This window comes from Puntigrus tetrazona, unplaced genomic scaffold (genome assembly GCF_018831695.1).
Source record: "Puntigrus tetrazona isolate hp1 unplaced genomic scaffold, ASM1883169v1 S000000456, whole genome shotgun sequence".
NCBI lineage: Eukaryota > Metazoa > Chordata > Actinopteri > Cypriniformes > Cyprinidae > Puntigrus > Puntigrus tetrazona.
This window is the reverse complement of record NW_025048098.1, coordinates 425,055-440,619: the sequence shown is the minus strand read 5'-3', so window position 1 is coordinate 440,619 and position 15,565 is coordinate 425,055.

Genomic DNA, 15,565 nt, shown 5'->3' with positions numbered 1-15,565 from the left:
GACATACTTAATCACGCAAGATCGTATTGCATGACACTTAGAGCTGATTTTTGCCCTTTCCTTTATAGTATTTTCTCTCTTCTCATTGTCAAATGGTGCTTGTCGGGTCGTGCAAGATCTGACTGAATTAATGCTTAACTGACTTGAGCTGAATAATGACACAATATCTTTAAAATGCACTTTACCGGATATTTTTTATTTTATTTTCAAAGACGCATCAGTGATTTTTTTTTTTTCATTATTTTCCTTTTTATTGAAGCTGCTTTGAAATAAAGCGCTGTATAAATAAATATCACTTGGCTTGACCACATGACCTAAGTAATATTTTTTTTTATTTCTTTATTTTTTGCCCGTACAATATATCAATCATTTCATGACCTCTTTATAGACGAGCAAAATTCCTTGCAAAGTTTTTGTGATGATCCTTTTTCAGTTTATTTTTATTTGTTCATTTATTCTTAATCATTACATTTTTTTTTTTTTAAATTATAGTCTATTACAATTATTACCATGTTTGATATTTTTGCATGGAAAAGAAATTCAAGTCTGTACTTTTTTCTTACTGTGCATTATGTATCTATCTATCTATATATATCTTTTAGTTCTGTTTATTTTACACATATACATACGTGTGTGTGTGTATATATATATACACACACACACACAGAAACAGTGGGTACGAAAAATATTCAGACATCCTTAAATTTTTAATTCTTACATTACATTGCAGCCATCTCCTAAAATCATCATCAGACCCTTTGCTCAGTGTTTAATAGAAGCACCCTTTTTGATCTAATACAGCCATGAGTCTTTTTGGGAGAGATGAAACAAGTTTTTCACACCTGGATTTGGGGATCATCTGCCATTCCTCCTTGCAGATCCTCTCCAGTTCTGTCAGGTTGGATGGTAAACGTTAGTGGACAGTCATTTTCAGGTCTCTACAGAGATGCTCAATTGGGTTTAAGTCAGGGTTCTGGCTGGGCTGCTAAAGAACAGTCACAGAGTTATTGTGAAGCCACTCCTTCGTTATTTTAGCTGTGTACTTGAGGTCATTGTCTTGGCCCAGTCTGAAGTCCTGAGCACTCTAGAGAAGGTTTTCATTCAGGGCATCCCTGTACTTGGCCGCATCCATCTTTCCCTCGTTTGCAACCAGTCGTCCTGTCCCTGCATCTGAAAAACACCACAGTGATCTTTGGTTTCTTCTTTACCTCTCTCACCAAGGCTCTTCTCCCCCGATAGCTCAGTTTGGCCCGACGGCCAGCTCTAGGAAGGGTTCTGGTCATCCCAAACGTCTTCCATTTAAGGATTATGGAGGCCACTGTGCTCTTAGGAAACTTAAGTGCAGCAGAAATTTCTTTTGTAACCTTGCCCAGATCTGTGCCTTGCCAATGCTCTTTAGGCAGTTCCTTTGACCTCATGATTCTCATTTGCTCTGACATGCACTGAGCCGTAAGGTCTTATATAGACAGGTGTAAGGCTTTCCTAATCAAGTCCAATCAGTATAATCAAACACAGCTGGACTCAAATGAAGGTGTAGAACCATCTCAAGGATGATCAGAAGAAATGGGCAGCACCTGAGTTAAATAAATGTCACAGCAAAGGATCTGAATACTTAAGACCATGTGGTACTTTAGTTTTTCTTTTTTAATAAATCTGCAAAAATGTCAACAATTCTGTCAATGTGGGGTTGCTGTGTGTAAAAATGAATTTAAATGATTTTAGCAAATGGCTGCAATGTAACAGAGTGAAAATTTAAGGGGGTCTGAATACTTTCCGTACCCAGTGTGTGTGTATATATATATGTATATGTATATATATATATATATATATATATATATATATATATATATATATATATATATATATATATATATATATATATATATATATATATATATATGTATATATATATATATATATATATATATATATATATATATATATATATATATATATATATATATATATATATATATATATATATATATATATATATATATATATATATATATATATATATATATATATATATATATATATATATATATATATATATATATATATATATATATATATATATATATATATATAGTATAGTAGAAATAAGTAAAAACATGTAAAAAGTCAGAGAATTCAAAAGTTATTTTCCTCCCACAAGGTTGCGGTTAGTTCGATGCATATGCAATGTGTTCAGTTTATTTGCTTATTTGCCTAAATGCGTGACAAATCACAGTGTTCTTATCGGTTCTTTTATAGAAGCTCACCACGAGAAGAAGTCATGCTGCAGGACTGCTGACCAAAACTGTCCGAACTTTTGGACAGTGAGAATCATCGCGAAGACAATTAATCAGCTGTCAGCGAGCGTGTCACAGTAAGACTGCCAGTTTAAAAAATGTTTTTCTGGTTCCTGAAATTTGTCTTGCACTGCAAAATGGAGTGCCCAGTGTGCACTCGGCTTAACTCGACTTGAGAAGGGAAAAGGGAAGAAATATTAACTCCGAGGCCAACAAACCCGGCGTTCTATATGCATTACAGATGAACAGCAGAAGAAAGGAGAGCCGGCCTGCATTGTCCTGGTAAACTGCTGACTCCATCTTGCCCTACATAGGCCTAAATGGTCCAGATTAGTCAGAAATATGAAGTGCAGCTTTAGAGTTATCATTGACACTGTAATGAAAAAGTTTCCCTTCCTGCAGAGATTTTGCTCTCGCTCCAGTTAATATTGCAAAAGAAAAATAACTAGTCACATTAGTGGTGGGCGGTATCAAAATCATATATAACGGTGTGCAGTGATATTTTGCATGAATGCTATTTATGAATAAACCATCGTTCAAAAGTTTGGGGTTTAATAAGAATTTGTTTTTGAAAAGCCTGGATGTCTTGGAAATAATATACAGTAAATATTAAGTTAAAAATAAGTGTTTTTTTATATATTGAAAAAAGTAATTTTTTTTTTGATGCAAAGCCAGATATTCAGCATTTTTACTCCAGTCTTCTGTGTCACATGATCTTTCAGAAATCGTTATAATATGCTCATTTGCGGCTCAAGAAACATTTAGTATCAGTGTTGAAAACAGTGGTTCTGCTCAACAGAACAGCATTCTGTAGCACTTCTGTAGAATTACTGTCAGTTTTGATTCATTTAATGCATCCTTTATAATTAAAAGTATAATTACATTTTTAAAAATCCTACTGACCTGAACCAAAATATCATATAGTATTTATAAAATATAATTTTGAAATAATATTTAGGAAGCTAAAAACGTCCTTTTTACCGTAATATATTAAATATATAATTAAGATTTAATTCAATATCATTTGCAGTTTCTTTGAAGTTATTTATACCAATTACCAGCAAACTGCAGACTTTTTTTTACAATTATTTTTCAGTACGTTTTACGAAAGACAAGTCTAACATTAGTGTTGAAAACAGCTGGTTTCCCAAAACCTATGACACAAATATTAGAAGAAAAATCCACACTACTCTAACTTTGCGGTTGAGCCACATTTGAACCAATATGAACGCATTTATAAATCACATTACGTTTTTTTGTAATAATAGTAACTTTGGTTATTGAACAGCTGCAAACCACATTGTCAATTATAGCTGCATACGTCCAGCGCAGCATAACAAAATCTCAATGGGATATTACAGCAAGTCAAGTCAAACACGGTTGAACTCCACATGCGAGTGATGAGTGTTTTCACGAGAGTCAAGGCAATGCACATTAATTCATTAACTTGCAAGCCTTTCTATAAAAAAAAGCTAAGTGTTTCTCCGTTGCCATGTTCTCAGACTGTCACTGGCAAAGATAACGGCGCCTTCACCTGTCAGGACAGCTCCATCTGTAAAAGCACACACTGCGCTCTTTTCTACTCAAACAAATGGGGCGTTCATTCACGTCACATTTACTGTGGGCATGAAAGCAAGTAAACCGAGCTCTCTTGTTTTCAACTCGTGCTCGCCGTGCGCCTGTCTATAGTTGTTAGTGCTGATTGCAAAGGGATTGTGGGATTTTTCCTCTCCCTTGATTTTAAAAAAATCTAAATGTTGAGTTTTTTTTCTCTGACATTTTGCTAACAGTGCCGAGAGCCCGCTGAGCACCGCAGCGCTGCCTTAGTCCCGCTTAGACAGGTTTTTGACAAACCCGCTGCTTACGCGGTAAACCTTTACAGAAATCACGACGGTGCCGTGGCACAGTGATGGCAATACTATATGGGATTTCGAAAAACTCCACGGTGTTTTCAGTGCAAATAAGCCACAATATCAAGACAAAAGGGCAAAAAATTGCACCTGTACGGTCGATGTGAAAATGAATGAAAAGTGGCAGAATTAGGGGGCGTTTACATGGCGTTTTCAGCCAAAAATGTAAACTTATACTGAACAGTTTTGCCTGTTCGTTTGCATGCCAATGGCGTTTTGGCGACTGCAAATTTCCATGTAAACGCCCCAAACGGTCATCTTTGAAAATTTAATGCACGTGCGCAGTGCATGTTAGGTATGTAGATATGCGCAGTACGCAACCCGGGCAGTCTCACTGGAAATACGTGCTTCTACATACATTTCTGCAACCTTGTAATTATCCACCTTACTGCATGTTTCGTTGCGGTTTCAAAGTGAAATGTCCAGAGAGTTGCGCTGAAACTCACATTTTTATTAGGCTGGTTATGTATTGCAGTGTTTTTATGAAGTCAGTTTCTCAGTCATTCAGAATTCAAATATACAGTGAGTGTCGCTAAAGATTAATGCTCTATCATGTTGAAAATATCCCCTACACCAAACCCAAACCTTAACCTTCCCGATAGTGGTAACCAATGACCAATCAAATACGTCGAGCTTGTGAACGCAATGGCCAGTCAGAGGCCGTCAAATTAGTCTGCGTTGAAAACGTTCCTGACAATAATAATTTTGACCCGGGTGGTACCTGAATTACTGAATATTTAGTATTTACTTGCGTTTAACTCTTTAATGGCTTTTTAGCATTTAACAGTTGGTGTAAAATATATTATATATAAAATATATACAATGTTATATTTCTTAAGAAAGAAATGCTTAAAAGTTTTGCCTGTTAACTATATGCATATTTTGGATGCTCCATTCAATGAAAGACACCGTAAAAATTATTATCCTAAGTTGTAAATAAAACACAATTAATTCCATGTGTTACTTGCCATTGTTCAGTATGTTTCAGTTAATGTTTGTTTGAAGGAGTATAAAGTTGCACAGGTATTTTTGTAGCAATAGCCAAAATTACAGATTTTTCTGAAGCAACAGGGTATTAAGTAAAGATCATGTTCCAAGAAGATATTTTATAAATTTCCTACCATAAATATAGCATTTTTGATTAGCAATATGCATGGCTAAGAACTTAATTTGGATAATTTTAATAAGTCTATTTTGTCAATACTTTTCTTGCACATTCAGTTTCCCGATTTTCAAATAGTTGTATCTTGGTCTAATATTGACCTAAAACCGTACCATACATCGATGGTAAGCTTATTTATTCAGCTTTCAGATGACGCGCAAATCTCAATCGTGAGCAATTGACACTTGAGACTTAAAATATTAACTTTAGTATTGTGTTATAGTCAAAAATGTTGTGGGAATCTTTTAGATCCGTTGCGTTCTTGGATCCATATCGGATCCATTCCTATCTTCTGTAGTATACGGTATGCATTATGGTTTCAGGCATACTCTGTTAATCCGGCTGTCAGTCTCATAACACTGGCTTTAGTCTTAAGTAAGCGTCATGTAAAAGAGGCGGTTTAAGAGCGCTGCGTTTCCTCTAATACCCGTCGTGACTGGCAAGCCCTGCATTTTGTCACTCATACTGTGTTCAATCTCAGCAGGAACATCTGCTTATGCAGCAGCAGTAATTGTAGAGTTCAGGGCCAGTCGACTGAATGAATTGACAGTGTTGCTATGGCGCCAGAGCCACTGCGCTATATCTGCTGAATGCGCGTCTGATGCTGGGGGTCTTGAAAGATTCGCTCGGCTTCGACGAGGTAGAGAAAACAGGTGGGAGGGAGGGTGAAAAAAAAAAAAAAAAGGGGTGAAAAATGTAATCGGCCTGTCGAGTTCCCCGTGAGCCCCAGTCCTGCCTGTGGGGCGGCCCGCCGCGCCGTGTGGTAAAGGGACCTGAGGGTCTCCATGGAGATGAGTAATACGATTGTGCCGCCACATATTTGAGAATGAGCCGGCGGTCACGGCCTCTGCTCGCTCATGGCTCAGCGGAGAGGCCTGCTGTTATTCTGTTAGATTTTAGGAGAATGATGAAACTCACATCTTCAGGATACAGAACAGTGCGACCGTGTTCAGCTTCTGTGCCATCGTGTGGTAATCAAGTTACCACTTAAAAAAAAACAAAAAAAAACCTTTTTGGAAATCCTTTCTGTATGTGTTTAATAAATACCAATGCATAAGGCCATGGTGCAGTAAAAATAATGCTCTAGTACTTTAAAATCAGATATATAAATGTGTGTGTGTGTGTATATATATATATATATATATATATACATATTATACATTACATACATACATATATATATATATATATATATATATATATATATATATATATATATATATATATATATATACACATACATACATACATACATACACACACGTGAATATAAATCTGTATATATATGTATGTGTATATATATGTATGTGTATACATATGGTATGGCGCTAAAAATATATATACCATGGTATTACCTCTTAATCATTAGCAAAAATGCTATAACACAAAAATGTTACTTGTAGATCATTCATTGAATGTTTTTATGGAACTTTTAGAACGTTTCGTAGAACATTAGTTTGTGTTACTTACTAATAATGGTTGAGAACATTGAGATGTAGGTTTCTCATTATGCTTGCTAAATTGCACATTCCTTCAATGGTCTTTATAACATTCACATAACCAAGAAAAAAGCTTTTCAATTGTTCAGAATACAGAACATTCAGAAATAACTCATTCATAACCCGTTGGGAAGGTTAGCTAAATGTTCCTAGGTTGGCTGGGGTGCTATGTGTTTCAAGTGTCTCGAATCCGTCACTTCCAGCCTGTATGAAAATCAGTCACATGGTATATTTCAAGGTATTAATACTACATTTTGTTGAAAATGATGAATATACCCTTACAAAAAGTACTGTGCCAGTAACAAGGTGCAGTAATCGTATTACCATGAAATTTTAATATCACTGGCTGGCAGTAACAATGTACTAACATTATTTAACATAAAAATACCATGGCATTTTTAGAGCTACTTTGGAGTACCATGCAAAAAACTGTGGTGTATTTCAAAGTTGCTAACTGATAGCATCGTTGTGTGGCATGGTATGCCCCGAGAACTTCTGCTAAGGCATGCATCTCCATTACTTTTGCCCGTACAGTGTGTTAAGGCTCAAACAGATCCTTTTTTTTTTCCCTCCCTGCCAGTGCTGTGGTCCAGACAGATTCCTCATGTCTGTTTTCTCCAGTAAATACCCGAGAAAGTAAGAAAAGGAAGGTTATTGGGTTCTTTGTGCTTTAGCACCCTCTTGGCAATCTCGCGCTGAATGCCCTGCCCAAGGGTACAAAAGCGCTGTCCACTATCTGGGGATTGAATTGGCATTCTGCCACTCGCCCCCATCCCGCCCCCGTCGCCACCTGGGAGCACAACGTCGAATCCTGTAGCTTCTGCGTAAAATTGATTGAACTATATTGTGATTCCTTTCACCTGCTGAAATGACTGGCTGGCTCCCTTGTTTCCATAATTAATATGCAGGCCGCGCTTTAATCTGATGTTATTATTTATCTTGAAGCTCCTGTAGTAAAATTATTAGCCCGCTGATTTACTTTAAGCCACGGTATAGATCATTTGATTATACCTGTTATTTTCGCATCCATCCCGCCGTGAGAAACGCATACAGCGCTGAAGATTGCCGCTCGTATATAAGGCTGCTAACAGATATAACACGGTTTCATTGAAGGCAGAGGCTTTTGTTCGAGGAGGCGTAGAGATTAGAAAACAATAAATATGAGCTCATGCAATAGCGTGCACGTTCTCTCCGATGAGCTTTATTGTGGATGTTCACGTCACTATGGCTCATTACCAGCCCTGCGTTCATTTCCACCTCTTGCGCTCTCCATCACTGTGATTGGCCGGCTACATGGCAACTCGCCCGCTTGGATCGTGAAGTGGCGTTTTTTAAATGAACTAGTTTTCACTTTATCTCGGTTAAATTAAATGAGGATAATCCCAGCACATTTGCTGGCCTGAAAATGGGATTTTTAATAAGACCCCATTAACCGTTCACCCAAAAATGAAAAGCATCCTCTCACTCATGTTGTTCCAAACCTGTATGGTTTCTGTTAACACTTTATTTTAGGGTCTCATTGCTAGTTGCTTATTAGCATGCATATTACTAGAATATTAGCCATTTATTAGTAATACCTTATTCTGCCTTATTACCTTATTATAAGTCCCTAATACTACCTAATACCCAAACTTAATAAATGGCTTACTAACTATTAATAAGCAGCAAGTAAGGAATGTATTTAGGGAAATGGTGTAGTTAATATTGAATAATTGTTTCCTATTCTAAAGTTTCTTTTTTTCTGTAAAGTTTCTTAACTCAAATTATGTTTTGAAGAATGTTAGTAACCAAAACGTTTCTGATTCCATAGTGTTTTTTTGGGGGAAAGCAGCTGAATTTTTTGCAGCATTTCAAATTACCTTTTGCGTTCAGCAGAAGGAATTTATACAGTTTTAATCTGAGGGAAGTAAATTGAGTGAGTATTACATTTATTTTATTATTTGTAATGATTTACATTTTTAACTGTATTTTTGCATTCGTATATTCAGTCAATTAAAATAATATTGATATTAAGACAGTTTTTTTATTAGTTATATTTATTTATATGTAGGTAACAAATGATACTTTTACTTGCTTGTCTTTTAATAGTACAAGCGAAATGGTTTCCATGAGCCTTTAACTCGGATACCGTTTAACATCAAATGGACCTGGAACATGAATTTACTTTGGACTAAAACACCCAAAAAGACTTTGGCAGTGGTCCAGGGCATCAGTAAAGTTCAAATGTGCTCCGGCAGTCTCTATTCACAGTGCGGATAGACCATTAGGTAGACAGATGCTCACGTTGAAGCTCCCTCTGAAGCAACAGCTTTCCTTCTGGACTGGAGTTCTGTCACAGTGGCTGCACACAGGTAAATTACAGTAGTCCGGCTGATACCTCACTAATGCCAGCCGCCCAGGGGAGCGCAGCGCCCTCTTCTTTAATTACTTTGCTTTAAGTACGCATTTCACATGCCCCCAAGACACAAAATCACAGCTGCAATTCCAATGACAGTCTGCGTTAGGGAAAGTAATAACTCGGATTCAGATTTCACTTAATGATTATTTTTGTACTTAAGGAAGCAAAAACAATGCTGCAAAGATGCATCTATAATCATAGCTTTGCACTGGCCAGGTTTATAATTTAAAACTCATCTGACATTTGTGGTATGGTTTGTTAAGTGGGGACCCATGTGGGCGGACTTCTTGAATCTTATTACTCTGCCCCATTTATAATTCTAATTTGTGTTCACGCAATAATACACTCAGTATTTTTTTCGTAATGCTGGGGATGGATGTATCAATGAACATATTTTTAAAATGACTATACTTTTTTTAAAGGTATGTGAAAATGTGTGGGTCGCACTTTTAGTTGTTGGAAAGTTGATGCTTTATTCTACCGCTTAGCGCTTCTGAATGGCAAGCGAAAATTCTCGACTCCCGTTTCCTGTGTGCTTTCGTGCAGGAGAAGAATGGAAGCTATTTGTGGTCGATGCATCTGTATATGGACTGATATGGAGAATTTCAGGGAGGTCAGACTGTAATTACTGCAGGGCAGATGGGCCGTAGTGTGTGACACACTTATCTGTCTGCTGAGAGGGCTGGAGGACGTGGTGATGAGAGCCGATAGCTGCTTCTGGATTGATTGAGGCCGCTGTCAGCTCGACTGTAAGTTCAGGTTGACGCAGAGTGAGGTCCGTTTCTCCAGAACACACGCCTGCACATGCGTTCAACAGGTGACGGAGCCAATCAGCCGCTTAGTTGGATGACCTCCTGCTGATGACTCAACCTAATAGTATAGCGCGTTCTGATTCAAGGGTCCCTAAATAGCATTCTCAGCTCCCTAAACACTCGGTGGGAAGATTTTAGTATTGCTGGTTTTGAACACCTGTAACGTTACTGAGCATCTGCGTGGCAATTTGTAAATTATAGAGCTGTCAAATGATTAATTTATATATAATAACGTTTGTATATGTTTATTTATGATGTATGACGTGTATACATTTAAGGAAAGTTATGTTTTCGGTATTTTTACATAAAATATAAAATGTACAAATATTAATATGTAAATGCATGTTAGCATGCATCTTATGTATTTATATATACATAAAAATGAACAGCATATCTTTTTTTTGGATGCGATTTAATCTTGTTTAATCATTTGACAGCACTGCTAAATTATTATTATAACATCATTATTATTGCTAAATGGCACATCAAAATGTCCCTAAATCACTATGCACTCCATTCTGCGTCACCATCAGGCGAACTTGTTTATTTTGATTATGGCTACTAATATGTACCATTTTGTTCCTCCAACTGCACCAAGCGGAGTTGCTAATGCATCTATTGCTTTTAAGTTTCCCGGGTTTCCCAAACAATCAGAAAATTGATGGGGAAAAACTGGTGTCTGGTAATTGGTTTCAGACTGCAAACTCAAAGAGTGAGCCTATCTCCGTAATGCACGGAAAGCAAGCCTCTATATAATGAAAAACATGACACACTTGACGTTTAAGTGTAACATACTGTAAAGAAATGCTCTTGGCTAAGAGACATGGTAACCTTGATCTAGTGCCTTAGCGAGATCTAATATTTGAGCGTTTATCTCCAGAGTCTTATTAGCAGAGGTGCTAGCGGCCTCCATGGGTAGTCATCACATGCTATACTGTCTTAAAGGAAATTGGGGTCATAATTATCCTTAATAAAAGGTTAACTGACCTGTCATGGACGTTGAGAAGGTTGTGCGCAATGGTGCTTTTAACAGCAGCGCTGATCGTCCTATTTCGCGTTACTCTAGCGTAGATGGTCCGATCGTCTGAAAGAGCCATTTCATCCGCAACGCTTCAAACACTTCAGCTATTTATAAACAAGAGAGCATTCTGAGCTCGTCCATCTCTCTCTCGCTGTTGTTTAAAGTCAAGGGCGACGGATAGAAATAAATTTAGAAACCCAGTGTCTTTTATCTTTACAGTTTCGATTTAGGTCCATCTCGAAACGGAAGCTGTTTGAAACTTTAAATGAAACTTCAAAATTAGCTTTCTTCAAGGAATCTAGAGAGGCTTGAGCAAAAAAAAAAATAGGCGAGTGACAGAAAATGAAAGCGGGAGAGTCAGTGGAAGATGAAATGCCAGAAAGCACCTTTTTGACTGAAGATTGAAAGTTGGCCTCAACAACCTGTGGCCGCGATTCTCGACCAGTGAGTCGGATTGATGACAGAATCATCCCCCCGTGTCGTGGCTTTTTGTGCTTGGTTTTTGGAGGATTTCCGCTGAATCAGCCCCTCTGTCAATCTGAGTGGAGCGTTATAGCTTTGGCTTTTATTGCGTGCCGTATTATGAAGGCAGCTGCAATAAAGATTTGTCAATAGCGGTTTGATCCGGATCTCGGCGAGCGGTTTTTAGTTCACACGGGGTCTCTATAAGAACCGATGACGAACATGGAGTCGCCGTAATCACGGACTAATTTGCGCTAATTATGAAACAAACATCCAGGCTATTTGGCAATTACTATACAATGGAAGCCGTTTAACCTACATTCACGCGGGGTTAAATAGTTTTGGCGGGTTTCGGCGGTGCAGCTGTCACAACGGTGGCTTGATCCCGGTGGGATGCCATTGTAGAGGAACGATGTTGGCTTTTATGAGGGTCAGATTTGTTATGTTCTTTGGAGGCTGAATTGCCAAACAAATCGCAAAAAACGAGAGCGAATGATTCAGAGGCGCCGAGTAATCAACTTCTTCGGAGTCGATAGTCGCTGGAAAGCTTAAATGAATAGTTATCCCGCGTCATTCGGGGGCCCTGAGGTCCGTAGTTATTAGATACCGTCTCCACAGTTGAGTACTTCTGGTCTTTTGATGAATTATAAAAGCCAATAGCTCTCTGAATGGATGACCGGTGAAAACCAAACCTATGATTCTTTTCTTGAGGTAGGCCTACTAGCCTTGACCGTTCAATTTCCATAACATTTACAGTGCAACTTTTAATGCACCGAGGGCGCAAAGCACTTGACTCTAAAACATTTGATTTTAACGAGGAAAAATGGATTCGAACAGATCATTATAAATGAGTCTAAAATCAACTGTAGCATGGCAAAGAAAGGCTTAAGGGATTAGTCCGGTTTTAAAATGCGTTTCTGGTGCCAGTTTTTTGCTGCGAGAGTTTTTCCTCCTTAATTACTGTGGCACATAAAGTCATGTATCTTTCTAACAAAGGCAAGCTGCAGCAAACGTCTGCTCTTTTCCGATACGGCTCATACCTGGTATGTTTATCGTCTGTTTTGAACCCGATACGCTTTCATTTTTCAAACGTGCTATTTCTATATTGTTCCAGCAGATCAAATGTTTGCGCACCCACTCGCATTCATACACAAAACAGCCCTTGCAAGCCCTTGAACCTGAATTTAGCAAGCTAGATTGGTCTTTGTGTGTTAAGACGACTTACAACGACTGCATATAAATCAGACTCTTGTTTTAGGTTGCTAATTAGACCCCAAATCCAGACACCTGTCTTGGCTGAATGATTAACTGCGGTGCAGGATATTGTATTGTACAGCGGGGATTGAGTCAAGCGTTTAGTCAATATTGAGTTGCGCTTCTGTTTAGTGTTTGTCTTCTACTTATTACTATTTCTTAGCTAAGATTTGTAATGTTTTGCTCACCAAGACCGCATTAATCTGATCAATAGTACAGTAAAACCAGTCAATTTGAAATATTGGACAACTAATAGAAGGCACAAGGCTTTCATTGAAACATTTAACGGTTGAAGATGCAGACATGTATCTTTTGAGTTCAGCAGGTAAGCGTTTACCGAGCATCCTCCCACAACAACCCAGCTTTGCATTTTTCTTCATAAGATGTAAAAATCTTATTGCTTTTCCATTCTTTCAGTGTGCAATGTCAAGCAATGGCAAGCATGCAGGCCAACCGGCCAAATGAGCTGATCAAATTCATGAGACTCGGAGCCTCCTGGTGAGAGAAAAAAATGGTTAGGGCTTTGATAGTAATATTGTACGGATTATACTGCTGTTGTGCCCTTGAGCAAAGCACTTAACCTGAGCCTGCTCAGTAAATACCTAGCAGTAAAATCTGTAGAGAATATGTAATACCTCCCCTCAAAATCCAGCGAAGACTAATAAAATTAACTGCAGAGCAAAGATGTTGTGGGAAAAGTGCAGACGGATGATTTCCCTTGTTTGTTCAGCCAGTCTGTTATTCTCTTTACCACCTTGGCAAGTGTAAGAGCACTTACAAAAAGAGTCTTGCGTCTCTGAAATATAATCTCTATAAAACGGGACGCCTCTACTAAAAACGCAGCAGCTAGTATCCTATGGGAACAGAGACGTGCCTTTGGCTCGGATTCAAAATCTTGTGAGCTGCCTTACTGTCTGCTGACTACATAGGCAGCTGGCTTGTAAGGCAGCACCCTAGTTCTTAGGAAACATCATAAGTGACTGATTTGGAGCGCTAGATGTCAACCAGACTCGAAACAGATTTAAGCAGCTTTGTGGCTTGGCATTTTGTTTAGCTAACAACACTGTAGTGTTTCATTCCACTCCGTTTTGTTGTGCATAAGTATTAGCACATCTTTTTAGGTTATATCATATGATGTGATATAATTATGGTAATTTGCATTATTATTTTATATATTTAAATTTGTTTTTGATTTTTTTTTTAATTGTTTTAATATAATTTTAATACATTTGTAATTCAATACATTTGATATATTTTATGACACGTATATATTTTTTCATTATAATATTTAGCTTTATTTCAAAGGTTTTTATACAGTTTCATCAGTGCCCATGTTGTTGTATGATTCTTGGTAGATTTATATTTTCCCAGTCTATTATATATGGTCATAGCTCCCCCCCTATATGAATATAATTGAATATAATTTTTCTCCCATATTAATTTGATCAGTGCTCATGCGCTCTTTCCGTGCTCTGATTTTTTTAAATTTCCCCCTTTTTATTTTTAGTTTTTAATCATGCCATTTATAGATATTTATCCACGTTTGTATATTTTATCATAAAAATAGAATTATTGTTAATTAACTATGTATTTTTAAATAGTTTTTATTTTCTTGCATTACATTGTGGGATTATTTTGTCGAGTGGATACATGTGATGTATCATTTCATACAAAGTTTATTTATTTATTTATTTATTTTAAACCCTTGCATGAGATGTGCATCTGTAATGTCTTAACACGCTCCCTACATGAACTGCTCACTACTTTTTAGAACACAGTATTAGTATTCCAGCTGAAGGGATCATAAGCTGTATTTTTGCTCACTCACCTCCGGTATTTTATTTTTTACAGTGTCTTACCTTCTCGTCAGTTTTTATGTCTTCCAGGATAACATTTGCCTGAAGTGAAACTTGAAATGTTTTTGTCAACTACCTGCTACCCATTTTCCCTATCAAATAGATACAGCTGATCATAACTCTCTAGTCCAGCGTTCTGTAAAAGCATAACCTCTCCCCTCGCAAACTGTAAAATATTCATGGTGAGACTGCAGCAAAGTCAATGAGTGTTCAATCAGTGCGTTCCCCTCAGCCGAGCCCCCAGTGTGTCGGCCTGTGATTTATTGCTGAATTAACACACTGAAGTCTTCCATTTCTCTGTGTAGCTTTGGTGCTCCAGGGCGGCACATCAGCTGAACGCTTGTGTTTAGATGACCAGGGCCTGCGGGCTCCTCTCAGGGGGAACATCACACCAGCTTTCAGAAGATGATCGTGTTCAACACTTGTTGTGGTGATTATGATTATGGCGTGCTGTTAGTTTTATGCTGCGATCTAAACTTTATGCACTGGCATTAGAATTGCAAAAAAGTTAGATCTTCCTGAACACTTCCCCCATCTACCATCGATTGGATAATTTGGCCCAAATTGGTTAAAACCAGAAGCTGCTGTCAAACCCAATGAGGCAAGAATTGGATTGGATTCTTATTTTTGTGACTTTTAACTGAATTATTTGGATTGGGTTTTTCCTTATATTTGTATTTTTTTGCATTGCAATGTGCAATTAATGCATACTAAATAAAAAAATTCTATACACAAATATATAAATATATATATATTTTCTCTGCATGGCTTGTGATTCAATGCATATCATATTATATACTTTTAATGTAATTATGCTTAACCACCATATACATTTTTATCAGGACAAGATTTGGCTGAGATGCATCTTTTTTTTTTTTTTTTTTTTTTTTTTTTTTT